Genomic DNA, 18,469 nt, shown 5'->3' on the forward strand with positions numbered 1-18,469 from the left:
CAAGAAAATTTGAAAAAACTAGTTATTATCCTCCAAGGGATAAGAAAAAAAATGTACCCAGAGACTAAAAAAGGGAATGTGTAGAAAAGGAAAAAGAGCTATTTGAAATTAAGAACACGAAAGAAGAAATGAACAGTTTAGTACAAGAGTTCAAAGATAAACTTGAAGAACAGCCTCAGAAAATAGAATAACAATAAAAACAAATCAGAAGGTAGAAAATAGCGGAGAAAAGATGGGGAAAATAACAGAAAATTACTTCTAGAGGTGTAATATCCAAATAGCAGGCATTGTAGAAAGAGAAAACTGAGGGAAAGGAATGATCGAAGGAATAATTCAAGAAAAGTGTCCAGAGTTGCAGGCCATGAGTTTCTGTCCTGAGAGTGCCCAAACCGTGTCTGGCGTCCTCAGTGAAAGACGATCCACACCAAGATACAACAGAGTAAAATTTCAGAACACTGGGATGAAGAGAACACTGAGATGAAGAGAACACTGTCAAAGCTCCCTGATGGAAAAAGCAGGTGAATATAAAGAACAAGAAATCAGAATGGTGCTAGAATTCTGAATAGTAACACTGGAGGTAAGAAAACATTAGGGCAATGCTTTAAAAATCACAAAGGAAAGTTATTTTCAATCTATAATTCTATATTCCGGAAAACTATCGGTCATGTCATGTAACTGAAGGTTGAAAAATGATGTGCAAGTTACAGTTGTGCAAGATCTCCAAAAATTTACATCATGTGCACCTCTCTTGGAAAGCTTCTGGGGGATGTTCTCCATCAAAATAAGGGAGTAAACCAAGAAAGAGACAGACATGGAATCTTGTAAACAGGGATACAACATAGATAGGAGAAGGGAGCCCCAAAAATTATGGTAAAAGGAGATTTCAGATTCCATTATGCTTGCTGTGCAGCAGATCTAGAGAGAAACCAGGAGGATGGAGGGGCCGGAAGGTACATCACCAAGAGGAAGAGGAAACTGATGTGTTACCTGATATAAACGAATATGAGAAGAGATTTATACTGCTGGCTGAGAGTTTGGGGATGCATTAGTACAAGGTAGTGGGAAGAGTATGCCAAAGAAGGAACAGGAACACTCTTATCAAGCAAAACAAAATTTGTACAAGGAAAGAAATGAAAGCAAAGTACCCTGCACAGCCACGTGAACAAAAATTACACAGTCATTACAATGTGGACATTACGCTGTAATCTAACCAAGATTATAAGTATATTTGGTTTAGCTATAGAACAAAGAGCAAGGAAGCGTGCATGCATATATGCGTGCATGTGGGGGATGTAGAAGAGTGTCAGATAACCAAACGTTCATTTCCACAGTGGGAAGTCAATAGGAAATGTCTAAACCTGAAAATCAAGAAACAACAGTGCAAGTAAGGTATCTAGAAACACGGAAACAGATAACTAAAAGAACCTAAAGTGAATGGCTTGGGAAGTAGGAACTGGGGATTGGCGGGATGTGGGGCAGGGAACTGCTGGTTTTCATTACAAGTCTTGTAGAACAGCATGACTTTTTTTTTTTTTTTTAATTTTTATTTCTTTATTTATTTTTCCCCTCAAAGCCCCAGTAGATAGTTGTATGTCATAGCTGCACATCCTTCTAGTTGCTGTACGTGGGATGCGGCCTCAGCATGGCTGGAGAAGCGGTGTGTCGGTGAGCGCCCGGGATCCGAACCCGGGCCGCCAGCAGCGGAGCGCGTGCACTTAACTGCTAAGCCACGGGGCCGGCCTCTGAACAGCATGACTTTTTAAGCTAAAAATACCTGATAAAAAGGTTAACAATTTAATTTAAAAAGCAAAAAAATTAATTTAAAATATAATTAAATTAAAAAATTTAATTAGGAAGTCAACCTGTCTTTATATGTTTACTTACTACCAATTTATGTATTGTTTATACATAGATAATATATAAGTATATGTAGGATATGCCCTTTAACATGTGTAAACATGAATATTTATGTATATATGTATATAGATAGATGAATGCACAAATTGGTAGCTAATTAGAAAACGCATAAGGAACAATCTGGCTGAATATACCTCCGTGCTATTAATAGTTGACAACTCAGTGGGATAAGTCTATAGGGGTACTTTTACTTTTTGCAGGATTCATTTCAATATTATTTATACAACAATTACTTTTGTAATCAGAAAAAAATTAAATTAGAAAAGAAATTGAGGTGAGAATATTTGTCTCCTCACCTACACTTCCACTAACGAGCTTTTTCATCTATCTTACATGATGCATGGTCCAAGTAATCGTGGGTGTCTTCCCAGCCTCTCCACATACACACCTAGGGCATAACACATGGAATTCTTTGACTGATTCCATTTTGACTCGAGCCTAATTCTGGTTTGACCTTGAGAATAACATGGGTTTCTATTTCTCATCTCTAGTTCATTCAGTAAAAACTTTGGAGAGTAACTCTCCAGTTTGGTGAAGCATTTCCAGGCCAGAGTTGTACCTCTAATGAGGCATTCTACGATATATACCATTATGATGGTTTTATATGTAGAATTTCTAACTAGAGAGATTCCACAACTGTTTGCCAACCAGGTGAGATATTTTTATTTCTAAAAGTGTTACGTTATTTTGTAACCATCACAATAATACTTGATTTAGGTAAAGAATCATCAATGGATGCTAAAATCATTGAGAGAACAATTTTGGGGGAACAGAACACTCACATAGTCTTAGTATCACATTACAGACTATTAAGTACAAAGAAAAAAGGATACTTTTGATATGGATAACTCTGGCAGACATTGCCTTAACCAAATGATTCAACTTCACATCACTGATAATGAGACAGGCAGCATCATCTGCCTCCCGGTGTGATCCCAGAGAACACAATATCACATACAGAGTGTTCCTGTCAAAAGTGGTTAACCTGACTGTACCGTGAGGAAACAATCAGAAAACCCAAACCGAGGGACGTTGTGCAAAAGAACTAGTGTGAGTGCACCAAAAACATATCAATGTCATGAAAGATGAAAGTAGGCTGAGGAACTTTCTAGATTAAAAGATACTAAAGAGACATGACTGCTAAATGCAATGTGTGATTTTAGATTAGATTCTGGACTTAAAAAGAAAGAAAGAAAGAGTTGAAAGTACATTATTAGGACAACTGGAAAACTTTGACTCTAGGGTATGTTGAATCATAACATTCTATCCATGTCAACTTCTTAAATGTGAGCATTTTAATTTTATTTATTTATTTATTTTTCCCCTAAAGCCCCAGTAGATAGTTGTATGTCATAGTTGCACATCCTTCTAGTTGCTGTATGTGGGACGCGGCCTCAGCATGGCTGGAGAAGCGGTACGTCGGTGCGCGCCCAGGATCCGAACCCGAGCCACCAGCAGCAGAGCGCGTGCACTTAACCACTAAACCACGGGGCCAGCCCCAATGTGATCATTTTAATACAGTTACATAGGAGAAGACCTATCTCCTTAGGTCTTAGGAGATACTTGTTTAAATATTTCCGGGGAAAATGTGTTACCTGAAGACATTCTCCTACACGTTTAAGACAATAAGGAAGTACATAGAATAAAAGGTGTTAACTCATTCAATATGACTTCAACAACCATACTTTTGGCACCAATTATATGCCAACTACTGCTCTCGGTATTGGGGATACAAACGGAGCACAAACATACAAGATGCCTGACTTCATCAACTTGTATTCTGAGGAGTAAAAAGCAACTACCCAGATTCCCACTTCGTGACCAAGGCACTTATTCCCCCCAGTTTCTGGCTCACACCTCCATCCTTCTCTGGGAATTGCTCTTGGCTGCAGGGAACTGCCTGGCCCAAGGCACTGTCTCCCGCACTGGAAGCAGCCCACATCCAGTGACCAGTCTGTGTGGAGCTACAGAAGCCTGAGCCCCATCCCAGTTTAGGATAACTCTGAGGGGCCACTCCAGCTCTGGAGCTGCCTGTGGCCCCTATTGCAACTGCTTCTTTTATTCCCTTACAGGTGTTGTTTCTGAGAGGACACCCCAATTAACCTCCTGCCGTCAAATCTCCATCTCAGAGTCTGTTTCCTGGGGAGCCTGATCTAAGATGCTAACCAAAGTACTGTGCAAAATGGTAAGCATGAAGGTATAAAGCGATAGGGCCAGGTAAAGACTAGGTGGACACACTCTTGAGAATCTTGGGTGAAGCCTTGGCACAATCTGGTGACAAGAAACCATATGCCTAAAACAAAACAAAAAATACTTTTGCTCCAATTATAATCTAATATTATTTGCCTTTCCACCCTCTGCGTAGTTTTCAAATTGGAAATATCTTACTAAAGTCATAGGGCTGTCTTTTCATTTTACTTTTAAGATTTTTTGCTTGGTTGGGAAGAGAAAGCTGGAGGCAAATTCTTAGATTCAAGCTTAAGGAAAAAAAAGGCAAAATATCCCTTGTCCACCCACCTCCCACAACCTCTCCTTCTCCTCTTACTATTTTTAAATAAAAGGACAAAGCAGGCCAGCTTTGGCAAGTGGTTATTGATAACAGGTCTACGAAAGGACCACCCACCTACCCTCACTCCACTTACGGCTTTGTATCTAAAAAAAGCCAACTAGATGAGAGCTGGAACATCGTGAGTGCTGAATTCTGGCGGCTCTCGCCCTCTCCATCTCCATAATGACCACGCCTGGGGCACTGGAGAGAAACTGGAGAGTCACTTGGAGGGGAAAACATCCATCTCATTATACAAGGTTATTACGCCTCCTGACAGTTATGGGCAAAAGAAAACAATGGAGCTAATAACTGTGTGGTACTTGTGTCCTCTGTGTAACAGCCCCGCCAGGCTCACTACCTATTGACAGCCTATCATATTGGTGAGAGGGAAATCCTAGATCTGCGGTAGCATTTTGACTCCTAATCCCCCAGCAGCGCTGTCTGTCCTTTAGCCCTGATATGGCCATAGGTTTGGACACTGACAACTACCTTTCAGATGGACTGCACGCCTGTGGAAAAGGACAGAACATTTTAATTCCATGTATTTGGAAGAGTGAAGGCATCCCAATCGGCAAATTAGTATCTATCACTTTAAGGTTTTCTTCTAAGATGAGGGTGGTACCTTGGGAATAAGAGGCTTACCTGGACCCCAGGCCTGGTTTTATGGGTGACACATTCAAATTTCCTGGAAAAGTCACTTTAGCACTCTTGGAATCCATTTCCTTTTCTGTAACGTGATCAAAGAGTCCTTGAACTTTCTTGTTCATAAGGATAGCACGAGGTTAAGATGAGATCATTTTGGAAATACCTCTCCTATAGAAAACCCAGGGCACACTGCATGTCGCTGGAGTGTTTAGGCAGCAGGGCCCCAGAATTAGACCTACCAGAGGGGACTTGACTTTACCCCATCCTTTTCAAGGATGCCAGTCCAGGCTGGTTCGTATCTTCTATCAGGGTGGCTTAAAATTGGCCTGGTTTTTGCTCATTTTGTCAGAATAGGAAAAGAAATTTAGTGAGATTATCTGAAAATCATCTAAATATGACTACAATTCTCCTTATGTGGTGTTTTAAAAGACTTCTAGAGTCACAAAGAAGAGTTATTATTTTTTTGTAGATCGGTCTTCTTGTGGGATAAGGGAGGTGAGGAAAATCTCATCATAGTAGAGCTTCTGATCAGAACTGCCATGTGGAAAATGGAGATTTCTGTCTCACCGTGTTGTTATGAGGACAAAATGAGAATATATGTAAAGTGCTCACAGCAGTGCCTGACACGTAGGGAGTACTCCGTAAGTGTTAGTTATTATTGAGATGCAGATTTACAGGGAGCAGGCCCACCCCTAACATTTGTGGGCCCCAGGCAAGACTACAAATGGAGGCTCACTGCCTCTGAATATTTAAAGTTTTGAACAAGCCAATAAATTTTAAATAAAATATGTTCTCTTCTCCTACCTTAAGAAATAGACCTTTACAATGACCTGGAAGGCCCAGTACACATTTAGAATTCTCCAACTCCTTGGAGTTCTTGCCAGAACATGGCAGCATGGGGACATACTGGCCCACGGCCCCCAGCATGTGGCCTTCTCCTTTCTCTTTCCATTTCTAGCTCTGACCTACACTGTGAGGATACCTCCATACTCCTCACAGACAGTCACCTGTTGGGCACGCTTGTCTAGGAGTACATACTCTGAGGGTGCAGTACTGCCCTCAACGGATGGACCTAAGAAGGAAGCCTGTGCAGGCCCTGGAGGCAGGCTTGGGAACATTTGGGAAGAGGATACTGGGATCATGGGTAGCTGGCACAGGATTCAGGTGGTCATGGATTCTTGGCCCATGGACTCCTCTCCCCATGGGGAGAGGTGCTGCTGGAGCAGGATCAGGTAGGGGGGTGGTCTTTTAGAGCATAGAGCACAAAATGGGAGCCCCTCCTGACTGGGTGTAAGGGCCGTGCTGGCTGGTGATTTAGAGCATTGTCATGAGTGCTGGACTGTCTGTGATTAAATCCTGGCTTCACCGCTTTCTGGGGTATGATCTTGGGTAATTTACTTAACATCGTTCTGCCAAAGTTCCCTCATCTACAAAATAGGGGTGACGGTAAGAGTACATACCTCATAGTGTTGTTATAGGGACTAAATGAATTATTACAACATAAAAGCACTTAGAAATGTGCCTGGTGCACCAAGAGTGCTCCAAGTGTTAACTGTCCTTCACAGCACCCTCTTTTCTTAGTGGTTGCTTTACCTGATAGGATCAGAATAGTCAATGTCCCATTCCTGCTTCTGTTTGGCAGAAAGGAGACATACAATGGTTTAATACAGTGGTTTCCAAGCTTGCCTTCTAATGTCCCCGAAGTTGATGACCTTAGGTTTTGTTTTGTTTTTTAAGCAAAGTTTGGAAAAAGGCTTACACTGCCCAAAAGGTATTCTGGTGGATTTAAACATGAAACTCCTCATAGAGAGGACTCGGAACATTGCAGGACATAGGTGGAGTATTTTCCCCAGATATTTAAGTACAGGAAAAATTCCATTCTGTTTGAGGCACATTAAGGTTTTGTCTAGTTTGAAGGCACAGGAGGTGTTGAAATTTTTTTTTTAATTGTGGTAAAAAACACATAACATAAAATTTACCATTTTATCCCTTTTAAAATATACAGTTTGGTAGTAAGTACATTCATATTGCTGTGCAACCAATCTCCAGAACTTTTCCATTTTGCAAAATAGAAGCTCTGTACCAATTAATAACAACTCCCCATTCCCCCTCTCCCCAGCCCCTGGCAATCACCATTCTACTTTTTGTCCCTATGAATTTGACTACTCTAGGTACCTCATATAAGTGGAATTACACACTATTTGTTGTTTTGTGACTGGCTTATTTCATCTAATGTAATGTCCTCAAGGTTCATCCAGGTTGTAGCATGTGTCACGAAACGATTTAAGTCTCTTTTCAGCTTGGGGTTGGTATTCTGAAACCTCCAGACAATTGAGAAGTGGAGGAGGTGGAACCGGACCACTCAATATCAGAACCCAGTGTCGGAGATGGATCCTAAGGGTTTGCTTTTCTTGTGGGAGCAGAGCCCCACCCATGTGCTGTGCTCCTGATAACACCTCCAATCTTAGAGGATGAATAGTTTTTGAATGATTTCTCAGATTTACTGGACAGGTTGGCAATAAAAATAAAGAACCACCGGTATTAATTTGATGAAAATACAGAAGCAGTTATATTGACATTTTAATTATCCTCCATCTCCTACTAGGCTAGAGAAGGCTGTTGTCAAATCCAGAAAACTTCAAATGAACACTGAGTCCAGGGCAGTGCCTGAGATAATTTTAAACCTTCAGTTCATAATGGATTTTAATTCCTTTGTCTGTACATTCACTTGAAATGTTTTGGTCAATATCTCTTAAAGTCTTCCTTGACCCCTGTCTCTGCAGCGATCTGTCCTCCAATGCCTTGCCTTAGTAAACTTCTAACCAGTTTGTTGTTTTCCTAGATGGACTGTAAGGGCAGGAATCACACATTATGCTTCTTTTATCCCCCTCCATAGCACTGTTTTCAGGTAATAAACACAGTTTTTGTTAAATGACTGATTGAATGAATGGATAAATAGTTAATACAAATTGTGAAATCTCTTGACATTATCGTTGTAATAATACTATCCTGCTAATAGGATAGAAATGCTCCTTTTTGCTGATTTGGAATTTTCTCTGAGGTAGGTTGTTCGTGAATTCACTAATGGATATTAGAGTCCTGGAAATATGACTTAAGAGGGACAAATGGAGGCAATAGAAAAAGTCATCATTCAAGAAGGAAATAGGCACATAAATTTCATTATTTTCATGATCATCTATTTATTCGTTCATATGCTTTCTCATAGCATCATTTACTCAACCAATATTTACTGAGCACCCATTATTATAAGTCATGGTGCCTTAGCATATAACAGGGTTGCAAAGATGAACGGGACCTTGACTTTTCAAATCTACAATCTGAACATTCTAGGAGATCAGACATGATAAAAATTGATATGATATAATGTAAAAATACAAGTGGCAGATGAAAGGTATAAATACTTTCTATGAAATACAGGGAAGAAAAGATGACTTCCAACAGTGGGCATTAGGGTGGAGGGATCAGAAAAGGCTTCATGAAAGAGAGGCATATAAGAAGACTCTCGGCTACTAAAATGTGTGTGAACAGGGGTGGGGGGGCTCCAGCCAAGGGAACAAAGAACAAAGGTTGGAGAGTGAGAACAAGCAGAGCAGGGAACAAGGAACAGAGAACGTCTGTTGGACTAAATGTAGCATTTGTGAAGGAAGAGAGTTAGCCAAGACATGAACACCAGAGGGTGGAGATTCCTGAGGGCCAGCTTCGAGGCTGCCTACTCCAACTACTATATCCCAGCTAGGCATTTTAATAAGCCTTATACTATTTAACCCAAGAACAAATATACATGGTATTAAACTCATGCTCAATTGAAGTAAATTGGGCTCAGAGAGGTTAAGTAACTTGCCTAAGATCACATGGCTAGACATAAATAATTATATAATAAACAAATATACATTAAAATGCCATTATAGCAAATAGCATTTTATAGAAATTGCCATATGAGAAAGACCAGGTCCTAATCATTCTTTTTCGTTTGTTTAATAATAACAACAGTTTTTGTATGTCATTGCATATTTACTATGTGATATGTACCATGCATGATCTTATTTCATCTTCCCAACAACATGTGAAGTAGGTGCTATTCGTGTGCTCATTTGACAGATGAGGAAATCAAAATTAGACAGGTGAAGTACCTTGGCCAAAATCACGTGGTTAGTAAATGATATACAGCCAGGATTTGAACACAGGCCCAGTTGGCTCCAAAACTTAAAAACTGAATAAATGAAGTTTATTCAACCAATGCATACTTTTTGAGCTTAAACTGTGTTTTACACACTGTGCTAGCTTCTGGGCATACGTGCTTGTAAGGTGCTCATATTCTTACTGATGTGGATAAATGATTACAATATGATTGCAGTCAGACAGGGTTTTCTTCTCTCATCTCCCTTATTCTCTTCCCTTTTTTGTCTCTCATGGGCAGGGGGACTTAGATTAAAGAGACAAGGACTTCATTAGCATAATAACTGCACTATTAGGGCTTTTTGTTGTAGGCAATAAGAACCCAACTTCAATTGGCTTAAGTAACAAAACTGCAAAGTCCGGGAGTGCCTGCCTTTGGGCATGGTTGACTGCACATCTCAAGCAAAGAGTCTGTCTCGCCATCTCTTTTTGTGCTTTCCTCTTTCTGAACTTTATTCTCAGTCAGGTCCTTCCTACAGGGTAGCAGGATGGCCACAGGCTGCTCTGGGTTTACATCCAACCAGCTTGGAACCTTCTAGTAGAGAATAATATTGCTTTACCAATAATTCACACAGAGTCCCAAATGTCACACACATAGACCTGGAGGGGGTCAATGTGTGTCCCTGTTGGTGGTCAGGGGAATGCAAGATTCTCGTTGCTCTGGCTTCGGTCATAAGTGTGCTCAAAAACAAGCCCTACCCAAGCCAAAGGGGTTGAGAGAGGAGTAGGAATGGTTCCCTGAAGAAAAACCTGATTCTTGTTAAACGATGAAGGGAGAATGGATGCCGTTGTACAAGGAAAACTATATATGTCCACTACACTAACATTTCAAAGTTGTACTAAGAGGTCAGAAACATTATGAACAACAACAGCACAAACAAATAAACAAAAAACCCTTGTAAATATAGTGTATTTTCCACTCGGGAGAATCCAAATGGCCTCAGCAAATTTTCATCAGTCTATTATTCAGCACATATTTATTGTGGGTCAACAACTGGGCAGGCACCATTCTAGGAGAAGCCCCATCTAGAGTAGGCTCAGAAACCTACTGCCACCCCTCTAGCATGGCCAAGACAACCAGCATCATGATCTTCCTTTTGGTTTCTAGGATGGAGTCAGGGCCCTGGAAGAGAAGACAGAGGGGTGGTCCAGACAGAGGAGAATGTGGGGGAGAGAAGAGGAAGAGAGAAAGGAAGGAAAAGGAACTCTCAGATACTCATCCACAGCCAACTTACTCAGTGTGTCCAGAAGTGAACTGATGAGAGAAGTGAAGAAATCTTTAGCAGGAGGCTCTGGACTCCACGAAGGTTTGTGATTGGCTAGCAGTAAGATTGTTCCCTTTTAGAATTGATGGTACCCAAATGCCTTCCCAAGCTTTGCAGACAGAACGAGGAGTTACACCATGTGAGAAGCACTGAGGATTCAGAGGAGAGGTGATGTTGAGCTTAACTCATTTTGAAGAATGAGGTAAGGGTCTGGGGGCATTCCCGGCAGGAAATCTTAATAGCATGAGCAGCATTTGTGATTTAGTGATAAAGTTTTAAAAATTTCTCTATAACAAATAACCTTATGCAGGAAAAGCCTCATCTCCCAGCAACAGCCAATCTTCATAGCTTAAGGGTAGGGAAGAGCTGAGCTGTGGCTGCACTATTTTATGATTCTCCCTTTAACACTAAGTAGCAAGTATTTATTGCTTCCTCTCACTGCAAACACGCTCCCCTTCCTACCTCCCAATCTACCACAATTTCCCCTTCAAGTGTGGCAGTGTGGGGAGGAGGAAATAACTTCAGCTTTAGAATCTGCCCAAACTTCAGAATTTGTACATTGGCCCTGCCATTTATTAGCTTGTAATTTTGAGCAAGTTATTTTATTGCTGTAGGTCTCATTTTTCGAATGGTAATGGGGACTAATACAACTCATAGAATTGCTGCTATAATGAAGTGAGGTGGTGCATGTCAAAAACCTGGCTCTTAAAAAGGCATTCAATATATATTACTTTCCATGCCTCCCACATTCCTGAAACAAAAAAAGGACAAACGGTGGGCTATCCTCTGTACCCAGGAGGGGCATACGGGCAAGCCCCCACTTTGAGCAATCCTAGTATTCAAGACTGAAATTTGCCAGAGACCAATGAACCGGCCATTAGTTGTCTTTAAAACATGTCCTCACTTTTCTAAGGGATAAACAAGAATAGAAAGCCACACTCCATGCTAGCATTTATATGTAAACACTGAGGTCAAATATGGATAGACACTTGAGACTGAAATAGTATTAAAGTTTAATTAGAAATCAAGATGAAACTTCTCTGAAATGACCAGTTGTCATTGGGTTCCCAATCTTAGTGGGAAAAATATGATTCTATTTACAGACATTGAATTAGCTCACTTGCCTCCAACCCTCCCTCTATCCACTCCATCCTACGCATCGCTGCCTATTCATCCTCTTCCATGTTTCACCCTCTTCCCCTCCAGCTGAAAAATCCTCAGTCCTGCTGGGATATTCTACCCCTCGCCCTCCTCACCACAGCTAATATTACCAATGTGGCACATTACCAGTTTCTCGATTTAGCTCACGCAATCCCTTCTGCCAAAAACCCTGCTCCCTCTTCTCCATTTATCTGTCGTCAGACCCTTCAACATTCAGCTTGCTCTCCAGCACCTGAATGGTGTTTCCAACAGACGATACGCTAAGTGAACTCCCTTGTTACTGATATCCTTTGGCAATGATGGTCTTTATCTTTGTGTTTGCACCCAGTCTCTTTGACTAAATAATCAATTTCTAAGATGCAGAAATTATGTTTATTATAGACATGCATTTGCATCTTCAGTGACTTGCAATATTTTGTTGATGATAAAAAGATTCATATGCAACTTTTTAAGGATCTCATCTGTTGTGTAAATAAGGGTTCATGGGCACTGACATTTAACTCACATGAAGACTGGGGAGAAAGGCAAGGATAAGAATATAATTATGGTGAAAATTTGGAGCTAAGGATCTGATCAGTGTATCAGGCATGTGTTGAAGATCTTCTATTACCTCGTGCTTGTCAATATTCTTCAGCAGTAGTGTCAGAGGTAGCACTCTCGTGGCAACACTATGGCAGGGATGCTGCCTAGTTGGTTTCGCCCACAGTAAGTAACAGAATCTTGTCTAAAATAGAGTCCACATTCATATAGATGTATAACAATATTTAAGGGCTGGATGAAAACAACAGAGGACTGGACCAACACCCAAGAGGAGAATTCTATACATTTTTCTATACAGTTAATTTAGGCATAAATAGATGCGATTGTCAATACTGGACTGAACAGGGAGGCTCTGACGTCAAATTCCAGTCCCTCCACCCTGAGGAAATGATAAGACTCGGTGTGGTCCAGAGAACGACCTTTGGCTTGGTGTGTTGTGTCTCTTTGTCACCTTGGTTTTTTTAAGTTCTCTCAATATTCTTCTGTGGTTTTTGTGTCCTACTAATTATGTTTTGGGGATGTTGCTTCTTCATTTCAAGCTGTAACTGGTATGTTCTTAATCCTGGGTGAGTAGGGGATCTGACCATGCAATTGAACCTGTATTTGGTCACCAGGATTGATCAAGCTAATCTGGCTGAAAAGCAGGCATCCCATTTATCTCTCACCTCTCCATGCACATCTCTTCTGAAACTATGACACCAGTCCGGATGACTGTTCCTTAGAGAATGGCTGTTCAGTCATAGGTTCTTAATCTTTGCTCCTCAAATGCTATAAATTCATTTAAAATATAATCTATCTCTGCAAAGGCTTCTACTTCTAGCTCGGCAAAATGTTTGCTGCCTACTTTGCTGGTTAGCCCAGGAGAGAGTCTCTCGGTAACCTGATTTCTCTTTGTTTCATATATTAGATCTTTGATGACATCAGCATTATCTTCCTTGTCATCATGAGAGGGGTGGGAGAGAATTATGTTTTTCTCTCTTGGGAAAGAAGCGTTGCTTCATGTTTGGAATACCTACCAAAAAAGATTTCCCATATGGTGCTCTCTGATCCCCACTGCTCTCCTCCGCCTCCCTTTCTAGGTTAGATCTTCTTTAATCCCTACAAGCTCAGCATTAAACTCGATCTCCTGACAGTAGTAGGTCAGAGCTTTAACTGCCTTACATGGGCTACAATAGCACAATCTCGTAAGTACAGCACGAAGATATGCATGGGAAACTCAGAATAATATAAAATAAAAGCAAATAGTGCTAAATTATATAGAATAGACTCTAAAATGTGGGGTGGGGGGGTGGGGAACAAGAGATCCATGAGAGCTGGAGTAATGGGGAAAAAATTCAGAAAGAATGGACTTAGGAACCTATTCCAAAGATACATTGGCAAAACTATGAAAAGACATATGCATCGTAGCAACATTTGCAATGCTGGAAACAATGCAACATCAGTAGAAGACTGGTGGGCTAATCTGTAGTTCATCTACGGAAAGGAATATGAGGCAACTATCAAAAGAATGAGGACTATTTCTATATTTAGCTTTGGAATGATTTCCAGTAAATATTGTTAATTGAAAACTGCAAGGTTCAGAAGAGTGTGTGTAATACACTAACTTTTATCTAAGAAAGGGTGGATAATACAAATATATACATATTACTCGATATTATATATCCAGTAAAAAATTGGTTAACTTTAGGGGGATGGAGGAGACAGGAATGGAAACTAGTCTTGTCTTGAATGTACCTGTATTAGTTTTTGATTGCTGCATAACAGATTATTCCAAAAATTTACTGTCTTAAAATACCAATAAACTTTTATCGTGTCAGAGAAGTTCTGAGGGTCAGGAGCAGCTTAGCTGGGTGTCTCTAGCTCAGGGTGTTTCATGAGATTGTAGTCAAGATGCTGGTTGGAGTTTCAGTCATCTAAAGGTTGAATTCAGTTAGAGAATCCACCTGCACAATGGCTCCCTCACATGGTTGTTGGCAGGAGGCCTCAATTCCTCACCATGTGGACCTCCCCTCTCCACAGGGTTGCTTGAGCATCCTCATGACATGGCAGCTGGCTTCCTCCAGTGCAAGTTATCCAAAAAGTAGAGGAAACTACAGTTCCTTTTATGACCTAGTCTTGGAATTCCCATACTGTCATTTATATCTTATTTTATTCATTAGAAGCACGATACTGGGTCCCACCCACAATCAAGGGGAGGGGAATTAGGCTCCACTTTGTGGACATATTTTAAATCACCATAGTATCTAATTTTATACATTTGAGTTTGGAACCATATTAATATCTTATGTAATTATAAAAGTAAATTTAATAAAATTTAAAAATGTAAATATAATCCCTAAACATTGAGAGCAAAATGAAAGAAATGAACCTAAACATATATCAAGTTGATGGTTTAAACACAGAGATAGTAATTACTTCAATTATTTTAAACAGAATAATTTGACTGTAGAATCCTAGAAGAATATATCCAAAGGATAAAAATAATTATAAAGAAATCTTAAACTGTTTTCAATAATCATAATATTAGTAATAATATTAGTATTATTATTATTACAAAACTATCAAGTATATATATATTTCAGAATATATCAATTATATTCTCTCTATATATTATATTAATATTATGGTATATAGTATATATTAGTATATATATACACACACAATGTTAGTGTTATTTTGAAACTATTAAGTATGTGTGTATGTGTGTGTGTATGTTAGGATATATCAAATAAATAATTATGTTAATGTATTTAGGATCCAAATCTTTTAGCAGAAGAGGAGAGATATAAATGTAAAATTGAATGAGTCAAGTGGAAAATCCTGTAGTCTTAAATGTGATTTGAAAAATTAATAAGAACTTATGCTGTATTTTCTTTAAAAAACCATATTTCTTTGCTGTGTTCACTGATAATGTCTAGAAGCCATGACTAACCCCCAAATAATAAACATTTCTACACCCAGATTGTGTTCTCTAAATAGAATTTCCAACTAAAAGGCACCATGCCTCCTTGGATAAATGCTAATTTCAAGGCTTGGACAGGAAACATCAAAGGGGGCCTGGAACATTCTGTTGCCCTGGAAGGCAAAGAAGCTGCCATAGACCACGGGGGTTGTGTCAAAAAGATCCAGGAGCCCCCTTGAATAATCTCCCACTGGCCAAAGATGGGATAATAAGAACATATTACCAATAATAATCATAAGAGTAATAACAACTACAATGCCACATCAAATATATTAAAATCCATGAGTTCATAATGATACAAAAAAAGTAAATAAATAAAACTAAGTTATCAGCTTTGGGAGACAGTAAGGAACCCACTCATTATTCTGAAAATTGGTAAAGAAGAAAACTGAAGGGAAAGAAACAAGTATTTCTACTGCTTTTCCTGTTTAGACTGCAGCTCAGGAATTTCAGCTAAAAATTTCAGCAAAAGAAATGCTACAAGTAGAATATCACCATTTTGCAATCCCTAATGAAAAATGGATCTAATTTGGGGATAGAGCTTGAAGTCCACGGGGCAGGCAGTTGGAAAGGGAAGGTGGATGTAAATTGCAGGAAAACCAGAACAAGTTGGAATTCAGGAAGATGGACTTATGATGGTTCCTGTTGTCTCTGACATTGATGGTACGGTGTTCTGCAGATCCGGGGCCTTTGTTGTGGGCTAACACACACACTAGCCCACGTGGGGGAGAAGCTGAAAGAGCTTCCGCGGGACGGTGGAGCAGCTGTAGGCCTGGCTGCTGTCTCCTGGCAATGGGAGGAGCCTGCAGACAAGCCACAAGGTGTGTGAGCTGCAAAATGGCTGCTGCTTCACTTCTGCCATCCATGTATCCCAACAATCCTCCTTGTGTCCCATCCTAACCAGAAACATTTAGGAAAAGAGGATTCTTGGCCTGCCTAGCCACACTGACACATTACAAAACCACCACAATCATCAGTGGCTGCTAAAACCATTAGGTGAGAAGTAGATGGGGAGCTTCATAATGTTATGGATTCAGCCTAGCACATCCTGAACCCATTGACGAAAGTTAACATCACAAAAGTAGAAACACCACACGTCCTATGTGGCCTGCTGTGATGCAGTAGGAAGTACCAACCATACCACAAAATATTCTTACCAAAAAAATCAAACTTGAATCTGATCTAGCCTTAGGATCCAACGACCGATTTACAGGAAATACAAGGGAAGGAAGAAAATATTAAATAACAGCACAGGGATGCAGCCAACCAAATCCAAAATGTGGTGGATTCCACGAACTCTTCTACTCAGCTTCTTCAACAAATAAATTGCAAGGAAAGTAGTAGGGGCATAGATAACTCATAGACACAGAGGCTAGAAAGACATATCAACCAAAAACAATGGGTGAAACTTCTTTGAATCCTGATTTAAACAAACCAGCTTTAAATATATATGTGTGTGTGTGTGTGCGCGTGCGCGTGTATGATATGTCAATGGGATAAATTTTATTTATGATCAGATATTTGACGATATTAAGGAATTAGTGTTCTTTTAAATGCACACTATGGTATTGTATTTGTATATTTATTTTTTAAAACAGTCCCTGGGGCCAGCCTGGTGGCATAGCAGTTGGGTTTGTGCACTCTGCTTTGGCAGCCCCGGGTTCGCAGGTTTGGATACCAGGCACGGACCTGCACACCACTCGTCAAGCCATGCTGTGGCGGTGTCCCACATACAAAGTAGAGGAAGATGGGCACACATGTTAGCTCAGGGCCAGTCTTCCTCAGCAAAAAGAGGAGGAATGGCAACAGATGTTGACACAGGGCTAATCTTCCTCACCAAAAACAAACAAACAAACAAAAACAAGTCCTTATCTTTTATCTGTCTGAGATTTTTTTTAAAATAATCAGGGGGCAGGTGGGAGTATAAATGAAACAAGATTGTCCATATATTGCAATTGTTGAAGCTGGGTGATGAGTACCTGGGAGTTCATTATGCTATTTTCTTTGCTTTTGTATATGTTTAATTTTTTTCTTAATAAAAAAAATAAAAAGGAGAGAAAAAGAGTGAGGATTGATAGTGATCACTGAAGGATGAATTGGACCTGGTTGATGAGGAAATTGGGGAAACTCAGTCTGGAGGTCAGGAAATAGAGCACTGTCCATTCACACAGAACTTTACGTTTCCACAAACATGTCCACATATCCACAGCTTTATTTTATAATTGTATCCTCTCTCTGACTGTGAGTTAGCCAGTCAGGCATTAGGCTGTGGATGGGAGAACTCAAGCTCAGAGAGAATGAATGATTTGTTACAGCTAGTAAGTGGGCCAGCTGGTGTTAGAGTCCCTGCCTGTCCTTCAGGAGGCCACCAAGACAAAAAGTCAGGTCCTTCCAGAGACTTCCTCTGGCTGGAGAGAGGATTGGAAATATAGTTGTTTACATAAGGTGACACCAAATTAGGAAAAAGTTTAAAAATCAAAGAGAAAAGTTGAGACTCATGTCAAGAATAGGGGATCATTTTTCTGTCCACACAATCAACACTCCCACCCACCCCTCTTCAACAAATAAGATAGAAAACAACTTGTTTTTCCTTTAGGCAATGCAAAATGCTCAACTCTCCTGCTTTTAAAATTAAGAAGGGAGATTATACAATTTTATTCAAAAAATTCATTAACAAGAAAAACCATTTCAATTAGTCAAGAAAGATGGAGGGGGCAGGAAAAATGAAAGCAGGGGAGAGAGGTGGAAAGGGAGATTATCAAGAGAGATTAGAAGAAATATTTTGAGGAGAGGATTAGTGATTATAAACTGTCCTCATTTTATTACCACTATTCACTTGAGCCCCAGGCTTCAAAATGGATTTTTGCCTATTATGTCTGTCCTTTGAAAATCTAAATAGTTGATTATACTTTAAGAGATCTTAGAAACCCAGATTCCCAGTGTGAAAGAAGAAAGTGTGTGTGTGGCTGGCCAGAGGGCAGAGCACAGACGGAGCCTTCAATAAGAACCAAGAGGAGCCGGGAGCATCTTCTGCATTATGCAGTGTTGCTCAGTCAATGTACCCTAGAAGACAATGCCCTGAGGGCGGCTCGGCCCCTGAGGAAGAAGGAGCAGTGGTCCAGGTTCCTAGACTCTTTATCCAGGGTCCTGGCACCACGAGGTTTGACTTGGTCTTCCGTGGAGAATCCACAATCTCATGGAGCGCCACGGCTTCCTTGACCAAGAGCCACAAAT

At 40.2% G+C, this 18,469-nt stretch overlaps 1 long non-coding RNA gene across 2 annotated transcripts in view; it reads left to right on the top strand.

Annotated features, from left to right (window-relative positions):
* Window positions 1–18,469, top strand: part of LOC147916712 (uncharacterized) — a 108,255-nt gene that overhangs the window by 37,771 nt on the left and 52,015 nt on the right. For both annotated transcript variants that reach the window (XR_015552748.1, XR_015552749.1), the window contains exon 2: window positions 3,990–4,102. This is a non-coding gene — a long non-coding RNA (uncharacterized LOC147916712). The remainder of the gene's footprint in view (window positions 1–3,989; window positions 4,103–18,469) is intronic.

The sequence above is a fragment of the Ceratotherium simum genome, chromosome 7 (genome assembly GCF_057802395.1).
Source record: "Ceratotherium simum simum isolate JZ-2026a chromosome 7, ASM5780239v1, whole genome shotgun sequence".
NCBI classification, from domain to species: Eukaryota; Metazoa; Chordata; class Mammalia; order Perissodactyla; family Rhinocerotidae; genus Ceratotherium; species Ceratotherium simum.